Source organism: Muscardinus avellanarius (genome assembly GCF_963383645.1).
Source record: "Muscardinus avellanarius genome assembly, chromosome: 19".
NCBI lineage: Eukaryota > Metazoa > Chordata > Mammalia > Rodentia > Gliridae > Muscardinus > Muscardinus avellanarius.
The window spans coordinates 13,867,090-13,877,652 of record NC_137805.1 but is presented as its reverse complement, the minus strand read 5'-3'; the positions used below and the strand labels follow the sequence as shown (position 1 = coordinate 13,877,652).

Sequence of the window (10,563 nt, the reverse complement as noted above, 5' to 3'; positions counted from 1 at the left end):
AAGTGCTTGTTTTATTTACAAAGTAAGTAAACTTTAAGTGTGCTTTGAAGCAGTGAGCCCGACCTCTTTCAGCTGCCCGGTGGCAGTCAATGAGTGTGTGATCCTGCTGGATCAAGTGTGCTGGAGGGTCCCCTCGCTTTAAAGCCTCGGCTGCCCCCATGTGCTATGGTAAGGCCACAGCTGGCCAGCTGCTTACAAAAGCCAAAGACAAGAGAGCCCATCAAATTCAAGTCGCCTTTGCTCCAAATGTCCTTCCTGCTGACACCACGAGCATCACTAATCAACACGCTCGACTCAGGTAGCTACACAGTTTCACAGATGCCATTAATGAACATTATAGGCAGCTCGTGGTATGGCGCAGCTGGTTGATTCATTTTAGCTGATTTCTTTTTTATAACAAGGGGGGAAATTAGCAAAATAAGAGCACATCTTCTGTTCATTTAGAAGTCAGCGTCCAAGGTGGAAGAATTCTCTGTTGGACTCGACGTCACTCCCATCCTCTGGTACTCGCCTACTCTCTTCTCAAAGAAATTAGTGTTCCCTTCCGGCGAGATATTCTCCATAAAGTCAAATAGATTTTATACGTTCAACACCTTGCTAAAGCCCAGTTCCAGCAAAAGCCTGTCTGCCACAAATTCAATGTACTGCTTCGTTCAAGTGCATTCATCCCAAAAGGCTCCACAGGCAAGGCCTGGGGGAGGATCTCCTCTGCCCTAACAGCACTGATGATTATTTCTTGTATTCTCTGTTCTGACGGTTTGTGTAGCAGGTGCTTAAACACCAGGCAGGCAAAACCACAGCGTTAAAGCCTCATCTCTGCTAACAAGTCCATTGGAAACTCTGAGGCTGGGCATCAGCCCCCATTTATTGAGCCAGAATATCAATAAAAAGAAGATTCCTTCCACAGCAGCAAAGGCTACAGTGCATTCTCCATAGATAGCCTGTTTATTTATTTATTTATTTATTTGTTTATTTATTTATATTTTTTTTGGTGGTACTGGGGATGGAATCCAGAGGCATTCTACCTCTGAGCTACACCCCCAGCCCTATATTTTATTCTTTCTTTCTTATTTATTTATTTATTTGGTGGTACTGGGGTTCCTGGAAACCCTTCTACCGCCAGGCTACACTCCCAGACCTATTTTATATATTTTTTGGAAACAGGGTCTCTTAAACTAGCGACGCTGGCTTCGAACCTACGCTATCCTCCTGTCTCCGCCTCCCAAGCCCGGGGATTACAAGCGTGCGCCACCACACCCAGCGTTATTCTTTATTTTGAAACAGGGTCTCACCGAGTTGCAAAGGGCCTCACTAAGTAGCTGAGGCTATCCCAGAACCGCGATCCTCCTGTCTCAGCCTCCCGAATGCTGGGATTACAAGCGTGCGCCACCACGCCCAGCTTTAACTTGAACTTCTTGACAAAATCACTCCACCAAGCTTTCATTTACTATGCCATCACTTGCTGCAAAGAAAGCCAGAACCTGCCATATCAAACATCTGCCCTCCAGCTTCAGGCTTCCAAGCAGTGCTGAATGTCCTTGGAAAGATCCAACTCCTCTGCTGTCCAAAAGGAAGCCTCTGCTTTCTTATACACCTGCCAGATATCATGGTATTCGATAGGAAAATGTCCAAGCGGAGGGGTTTTTCTTTGAGTAGTGGTTCATCCTGCACTCTGGGGCAGGTACTTTACTCTTCGGCTTGGCAGGCTCCTGGAAGATCCTCCTCGCAGTCTTGCTGGTCAGGACGTGGGTTCCACTGAGGGCTGGTGGCATGTTCTCCATGTCTACCAGGCCGAGCTATCAGGAAGAGCTGCAGCTGCTGCTGGTCCGCGATGGTGGCGAGCGCAATGGTGGTGGTGGCTGCAGCGGAGGGGCAGGAGTGCAAGGACCAAAGCAGCTGGGATCCCCGGTGCTCAATTTTTTATTTTTTATTTTTTATTTTTGCAGTAATGGGGAATGAACCCAGGGGCATTCTACCTCCGAGCTACACCTCCAGCCCTATTTCTTATTCTTTATTTTGAAACAGGGTCTCACTAAGTTGCAGAGGGCCGAAGTAGCTGAGGTTCGCTGCAAACCCGGATCCTCCTGTCTCAGCCTCCCAAGTACTGGGATTACAAGCCTCGCCTGGCAAAAACTAATGCTTGCAATAATACAACATAATTTGAATATTAGGAACCAAATGCTTTCATCTCCAAAGGTGAGGAACTACTTTTATTTGGAACCATGTATTGACATATTCAGGAAAAAATCCTAAATCAAATAGCAAATAGAACCCAGGCATGATGATGCACGCCTATAATCTCAGTACTTGGGAGGCTGAGATAGGAGGATGGCAGGTTCAGGGACCGCCTCAGCAAGTAGTGAGAGTCTCATCAACCTAGTGAGACCCTGTTTCAAAATAAAAATAAGAGCCGGGCGTGGTGGCGCACGCTTGTAATCCCAGCATTCGGAAGGCTGAGACCGGAGGATCGCGGTTCGCAGACAGCCTCAGCTACTTAGTGAGGCCCTCTGCAACTCAGTGAGACCCTGTTTCAAAATAAAGAATAAAAAATAGGGCTGGGGGTATAGCTCAGAGGTAGAATGTCCCTGGGTTCTGCTAAACCCTAGTACTGCTAAATAAATAAATAAAAATAAGGCTGGAAGGTGAGGGTAGTTCAAAATTAAAATGCTCCTGGGCTAAAAAAAAAAATAGAACACCTGAGTTCACAGTGTCACCCCTACTGAAAATTCCCAAAGAAATCCAGAAAAGACATGAAAGAGGGAAAGCAATAAATCTATAGCCACATCAGAAACCTCTAAAACAATGGGCCAGGCATTTTAAGAAAGTCCTGGATGAAGACAAATGTGGTGGCATACACCAGGGATCCCAGTACTTGGGAGGCTGAGTCAGGAAGATTGCAGGTCTAAGGCCAGCCTCGTTGACAGTGAGATCCTCGGCAAGTTAGCAAAGACCCTGGTTCAAAATGAAAAATAGATGCTGGACATCTATTTTTTTTTTTTTGGTGGTACTGGGGTTCCTGGAAGCCCTTCTACCTCCGGGCTACACTCCCAGACCTATTTTTGCATTTTTTATTTGGAAACAGGGTCTCCTAAGCCAGCGCGCGGGGCTAGCTTCGAACCTGTGCGATCCTCCTGTCTCTGCCTCCCAAGCGCGGGGATGACAAGCGTGCGCCACCACGCCCGGCTGGACATCTATTTTTAATATACACATACTTGTCATCTCAGTACTTGGGCGGCTGAGACAGGAGGATCGCGCAGGTTCGAAGCCAGCTGTGCTTGGCTTCAGAGACCCTGTTTCCAAATAAAAATATAAGAAAACAGGTCTGGGAGTGTAGCCTGGAGGTAGAAGAGTTTCCAGGAACCCCATTGCCATACACGCAAAAAAGAATAAAAAATGGACCTGGGGGTGTAGCTCAGAAGTAGAAAACCCCTGGGTTCCATCCCCAGTACCACAAAAAGGAAAAAAAAATAAAAAATAAAAAATATGTCTGGGGATGTAGCTTGTTGATAGAATGTGCCAGGGTTCAATCCTCGGTACTTGAAATACATAAATAAAAATAAAAAGGTCTGGGGAGTGGCTGTATCTTATTGGTAGAGCATCCCTGGGTGCAATCCCCAGCAACACACACACACACACACACACACACACACACACACACACACGGTAAAGGGAAATTGACTTCATATGTTAACTTCTGCTTCCCCCAAACCTCACCAAAATACAGTAAATCAGGGGAAGAAAACCACAAAGAGAAAAGAACAGACATCGAGGCAAAAGGAGGCTGTTGATGTGGGAAGAGCTAACATTTTAGGTGTTCTCCTCAACATAGGGGAGGAGGAGAAAAGGATTCCACAGTTGGAAAAAGGGCAAAGTTGTGGTTCCTGAGATTTTTTTTTTTTTTTTTTTTTTTTTGGTGTGTGTGGAGCATTTTACCTCCAACCTACACCCCCAGTCCTATTTTTTATTCTTTATTTGGAAACAGGATCTCACTAAGTTTTGGAGGGCCTCCTATCTCAGCCTCCTAAGTGCTGGATTACAAGCGTGGGCCACCACGCCCAACCGCGATTCCTGAGATCTTGAGGGAACGCTTTCTGGAACTCTGAGTAAACGCAGAACCTTTTGTCCTGGAAAATGACTCCCATTCAACACTCCTGAGGAATGATGTTCCGTTCTGCTGACATAAAGTATGTAATTAAGCCACAGTGATCTAAGCTGCAGACAGTTTTATGGTTCCATAAAGTCACAGTTCAACTTCAGAAACTAATAGGTTCTATGATTTCATAGCCTGGTAATTAAGCCACAGTGATCTACGCTGCAGACAGTTTTATGGTTCCATAAAGTCACAGTTCAACTTCAGAAACTAATAGGTTCTATGATTTCATAGCCTGGTTGTGTAGTTAAATGCAAGGATTTTATTGCCCCGTAGAAGGTTAACACATCTTGAGGCATACCTAGCAAACATCCTTGGAATTCCTTTCATTCATTTTTTTCCTCTTTTTTTTTTTTTTTAGATATAGAAGATTGAACGGAGGGCGGTTCTACCTCTGAGCTACACCCCCAGTCCTATTTTATTTTATATTTTATTTTATTTTTTGATGGTACTGGGGTTCCTGGAAACCCTTCTACCTCCGGGCTACACTCCCAGACCTATTTTTATACATTTTTATTTGGAAACAGGGTCTCTTAAGCCAGCGAGGCTGGCTTCGAACCTGCACGATCCTGTCTCCGCCTGCCAAGCGCGGAGATTACAAGCCTGCGCCACCACGCCTGGCCTATTTTATTTTTTATTTTTATTTTTTGGCTGGTACTGGGGTTTGTGGAAGACCTTCTACCTCTGGGCTACACTCCCAGACCTATTTTTTATGTTTTTATTTGAAAACAGTGTCTCTTAAGCCAGCGCGGCTGGCTTTGAACCTGCGCGATCCTCCTGTCTCCACCTCCCAAGTGCGAGGATTACAAGTGTGCGCCACCACGCCGGGCTTATTTTTGATTTTTGAAACAGAGTCTCACTAAGTTGCTGAGGCTGGCTGTGATCCTGTGATTCTTCTGTCTCACCCTCCCAAGTACTGGGATTACAAGTATGCACCACCATGCCTGGATTCCTTTTTTAATTCTAAGTCTCCATTTGTTCACACACACACACACACACACACACACACACACACACACACACACACACACATATGCATTGTTCTTTTAGCTCCGGCAAACTAACTTGTCTACCTGATGACGCCTTCCTTAGTGAGTTAAATAATTTTTCTTCCATATGTTCACAATCTCCTGGGTCTCTTAACATTTCTGTTCACTCTGGCTCTGCCAGTACTCAGGAGATGGGGATATGCCAACAAGAGGCAGGCCAACCTGTGCTATGGGGGACCCAGGAAGGCTCAGAGATGGGGAACACACGGTCCTGACGTCAGAGGTGAGGGCTGGTCCTGGGTCAGGAGGACAGAGTTCAAATTCTTGGTCCTGCTCTACTTGGAAAGAAAAGTAGAGTTTGCCACCTGGGAAGGATGGACCCCAAAACTCTAAGCTGAGGCTGCTGGGGTGGAAATTGGAGAACCGAGTGCGCCTAAATTCTGAGCACAGGCCTGGGCATTAATCCCCTGCACCTGCCGGGAAAGTTCCACCGCTACCCACCTCCACTCCTTTCCACTCATATTCCCTCTCGTTAGGCAAAAGATAGCAGGAGCCTCATCTGGAGAAAATGATCGGACAGCTATAGAGACTGACATTTGAAGCCAGGCGTGGGGGCGCACACTTGTAATCCCAGTGCTTGGGAGGCTGAGACGGGAAGATTGGCGGTTCACGTCCAGCCTCAACTACTTAGTGAGGCCCTCTGCAACTTAGTGAGACCCTGTTTCAAACTAAAGAATAAAAAATAAGGCTGATAAGGCTGGAGGTAGAGCTCAGAGGTAGAATGTTTGTAAAAAAACAAACAAACAAAGAGTTCAACTAATCCTTTGTTCATATAGGAAGTTATCTGTATCAATGTTAATATTATCTATGTGAAGAGAACAGAGCGGGTTGGGACCCAGAGGGCAATGCACAATGAATGCTGTGTCTCTGTGGGTTTCTATCACACAGAACCTCACTATAATGTATAATTACAATGCACCAATAAAAATATAGTTACTATTCTCAGAGAGAGTTAGAGAAGATTTTGCCTGGCCAGTTCTATGTTTTGAGGATGCCGAGCACTAAAGCTGTATATATCTTACTGCACATTGGGCTTTTGCTCAGTGTGTGAGCTAAATATGTTGGGAGTCAAAAAAGTCAAGAGACAGCCAGGCATGATGGTGCACACTGTAATCCCCGCACTTAGGAGGCGGAGACAGGACGATCGCGCAGGTTCGAAGCCAGCCTCACTGGCTTAAGAGACCCTGTTTCCAAATTTAAAAATATATAAAATAGGTCTGGGAGGGTAGCCCGGAGGTAGAAGGGTTTCCAGGAACCCCAGTACCACCACCAAAAAAAAAAAAGTCAAGAGACAAAGGTGAGCCAGGTATGGTGGTGCACCCCAATGATCCCAGATACTCTGAAGGCTGAGGATTGCAAGATTAGGGCAGGCCTCTGAAAATTAGAGACCCTATCTCAAAATACAAAATAAAAACATAAAGGACTGGGGGCGTAGAACAACCCTGGGTTCAATCTCCCGTACTGAGAGAGAGGGTGAGAAAGAGGGAGGGAGGGAGGGAGGGAGGGAGGAGAGAGAGAGAGAGAGAGAGGAGGAAAGAGAAGAGAAGAGAAGAAAAAGGCTTGTGGGATTGCTTGATTGGGTAGCCTCAAAGAAGGATCTGTTCAAGTTAAACTAGATTCTCAAAGCCTATACCCTTAGGGTAAGTGTGAACCAGCACTAAACTTACTCCCTTTCCCTGCCCCGAGGAAATGTAGAAAAGATTATCTTCCTGTAGAAAAGATTATCATCATGCAGAACAAAGTCAGAGAAAATAAAGATAAGAAAAAAAAATCAGCTGGGCGTTTTAGTACGCAGCTTGTAATCCTAGTACTTGGGAGGCAGAGACAGGAGGATGCAGGTTCCCAGCCAGCCTCAGTAACTTAGTGAGGCCATCTACAACTTAGTAAGACCCAGCTTCTAAATTAAATAAGTAAGTAAGTAAGTAAATAAATAAATAAATAAATGGGATCAAGCCAAGCGTGGTGGTGCACGCTTGTAATCCCAGCATTTGGGAGGCTGAGACAGGAGGATCACAGTTCACAGACAGCCTCAGCTACTTAGTGAGGTCATTTGCAACCCAGTGAGATTCTGTTTCAAAATAAAGAATAAAAAATAGGGCTGAGGGTGTAGATTGGAGGTAGAATGCCCCTGGGTTCCATCTCCAGTATCATACACACACACACACACACACACACACACACACACACAACTTAAAAAGCCTCAATTCATGTTTTTCTATCAGATTGAAAACATGAGAAGAGAAAAACAGCTGAAAGATAAGTGAAAAGAAATTATCAAGAAATCCAGTCAGTGGTGGCGCACACTTGTAATCCCAGCATTCATTCCGAAGGCTGAGACAGGAGGATCGCGGTTCGCAGCCTCAGCTACTTAGTGAGGCCCTCTGCAACTCAGTGAGACCCTGTTTCAAAATAAGGAATAAAAATAGGGCAGGGGTTGTAGGTTGTAGGTAGAATGTCCTTGGGTTCCATCCCCAGTACCACACACACACACACACACACACACACACACACACACAAAAGAGGATAAGGAGAGGAGGAAGAGAAAGAGAGAAATAGGAAAAAGGGGAGGAGAAAAAGGAGGAGGAAAAAATAGGCAAACAGGCCCACAGATCTATTTTGTCTGTTTCTTCTGCCAGTTCCTGAGAGAAGTGTGTTAAAATGGCTTACTGTAACTGCAAGCAAATTCATTTTCCTAATTCTGTCATTTTGGCCTTTTAAATTGAGACTCTTATTTTTATTTTTGAGGCTGGCTGTGATTGTGTGTGTGTGTGTGTGTGTGTGTGTGTGTGTGTGTGTGTGTGTATTCTGGGGATGGAGCCCAGGGGCAGTCTACCTCCAAGCTATACCCCCAGTGCTATTTTATTATTTTATTCCAGCACAAGGTCTTGCTAAGTTGCCAAGGCTGGCTGTGAACCTATAATCCTCCTGTCTCAGCCTCCCAAGTACTAGGATTATTATTTTTTTTTTTTTTGAGGGTCTGGGGATGGAACCCAGGGGCATTCGACCTCTGAGCTACACCCCATGCCCTATTTTTCATTCTTTATTTTGAAACAGGGTCTCACTGAGTTGCAGAGGGTCTCACTAAGTAGCTGAGGCTGTCCATGAACCACGATCCTCCGGTCTCAGCCTCCCGAATGTTGGGATTACAAGCGTGCGCCACCACGCCCGACTTCCAAGTACTAGGATTATAAACATGCACCACCGTTGACCCCTCCATCCTACTGTGAACAATTCTCTGAGAAAAGGTGCATCTGAGAGCCCCTAGAAGCAATACCCACCTGAACCATGGGATGGGTGGGCTGGCCAGTCAAAAGAATGTGGCTGGGCTCCAATGGGTCTACTGTAATGAAGGAACAGGCTTGGCCTTTGTCTGTCCTGTGACAGAAGAGTGGGGCTTTTCTGTTTGTTAAAGCCGGGTTCTGTGATGCGTACTCCACCTACTGGGAGTCTGAGGCAAGAGGATCATCAGTTGGAAGCCATCGGGGCATCAGGGCATCGTAGCTACTTCCCTTGTGGATAATGCCAGGGAATGCAGGTGTCTGCAGGTGGTGGTGATTTCATTTCCTTTGGGTATAGATCCAGAGAGGGATCGTTGAGTCATAAGGGAGTTCTATTTTTAATTTCTTTAAGGACTCCAAACTGTTTTTCACAATGGCTACGCCAATCTACAATCCCGCCCACAGTATAAACAGGTTCCCTTTCCTCCACGCCCTGGCCAAGCCAACACAGGTTATTACTTGTCCTTTTGATAGTAGCCAGCCTCACAGGTAGGAGGTGATATCTCAGTGAGGTTTCTTTTTATTTATTTATTTTGTGATACTTGGGACTGAACCCAGGGACATTCTACCTCCGAACTACACCCCAGTCCTATTTTTTATTCTTTATTTTGCAACAGGGTCTCACTGAGTTGCAGAGGGCCTCACTAAGTATCTGGGGCTGGCAGCGATTGGATCCTCCTGTGTCAACCTCCCAAGTACTGGGATTACAAGCATGAGCCATGTTGCCTGGTTCCTTTGTGGTTTTCCGTGATGATTTCAGTGACATTCCTACTGGAATTGTAGGGAGAAGGGTGATTCCAAACAATAGAAGCAGACATTGTATGCATTTCACTTCTTGGACTGCCTAACTCTCATGCATGTGTGCCCATAATATTTTTATATACCCTCATTGAGCTGGGTGTGGTGGCACATGCTTGTGAGGCTGAGACGGGAGGATCACAGGTTTGAGGACAGCTTCAGCGACTTAGTGAAGCTCTCAGCAGCTTGGTGAGACCCTGTTTCCAAATTAAAAAAATAGAAGATTGGGTATAGCCCAGAAGTGGAAGTCCCCTGGGACACACACACACACACACACACACACACACACACACACACACGCTCATTGAAGAGAATGCATTTTGTGGTAGATACTGCCACCCACGTGTACTTCTGTGCCTCAGGGTTTTCTCTGACTGTTGCCTTTTTTGTCGCCTGCACAGCAGGCCAGAATTGCAGAGGAACAGAAGTTTCCCCGTCCTGGGAGCTGTTCTAAACCCTAGGCTGCTGGGAGCCCCTGATCCTTGTATTTGGGTGAAGTGGGAGAGCTGAGTGCGCTACGCTGGTTCTCAAGATTCCCACAGGATGAGGCTTCCATGGTGGGGTATCAGTAATTGGCTTGATGATGCATCCATCATCGGTTTCCTTCCTTTCTCCCTTTCACTTTCCCAATCTCTTTCCAGTCTTTTCCTTTAACTCCCAAATAAACAACCTGCAGTGGATTCCTTGGATTTTCTGTCTCAGGATATTCTTCTGGTGGCAACTGAACGAAAACATTGCTTCCCCAAACAGAAGTAGCTCAAGCCAGGCCTTGTCAGCCGTGGGAGTGTGTGTGTGTGTGTGTGTGTGTGTGTGTGTGTGTGTGTGTGTGAGAGAGAGAGAGAGAGAGAGAGAGAGAGAGAGAGAGAGAGAGAGAGAGACGGGGGGTGGTTTCCTTCAGTGGTGAGCTAGCTGCATTCTTTGCATTTAAGTTCACGTGTGGCTCCCCATGGTCCAGCAATATAATCACACTAAAGAAAAAGAAACAAAGCTGGGCATGGTGACACACACTTATAATACTAGGACTTGGGAAGCTGAGACAAGAGAACCACAGGTTCGAGACCAGCCTCAGCAACTTAGTGAGGTTCTCCTCATTTTAGTGAGACCCTATTTAAAAAAAAAAAAAATAGCCGGCCGTGGTGGCACACACTTGTAATCCCTATGCTTGGGAGGCTGAGACAGGAGGATTGCACAAGTTTGAAGCCAGCCTTAGGTGGCTTAAGAGACCCTGTTTCCAAATAAAATATAAAATAGGTCTGGGAGTGTAGCCCAGAGGTAGAAGGCCCCTGGG

General features: G+C 45.9%; 1 pseudogene across 1 annotated transcript; it reads right to left on the bottom strand.

Moving 5' to 3' along the window:
- Positions 1 to 440: 440 nt before the first annotated feature.
- On the bottom strand, positions 441 to 935 carry LOC308277258 (ribonucleoside-diphosphate reductase subunit M2-like; annotated as a pseudogene). The gene has a single exon. The product of its transcript is annotated as a ribonucleoside-diphosphate reductase subunit M2-like (transcript).
- Between the last annotated feature and the right edge of the window lie 9,628 nt (positions 936 to 10,563).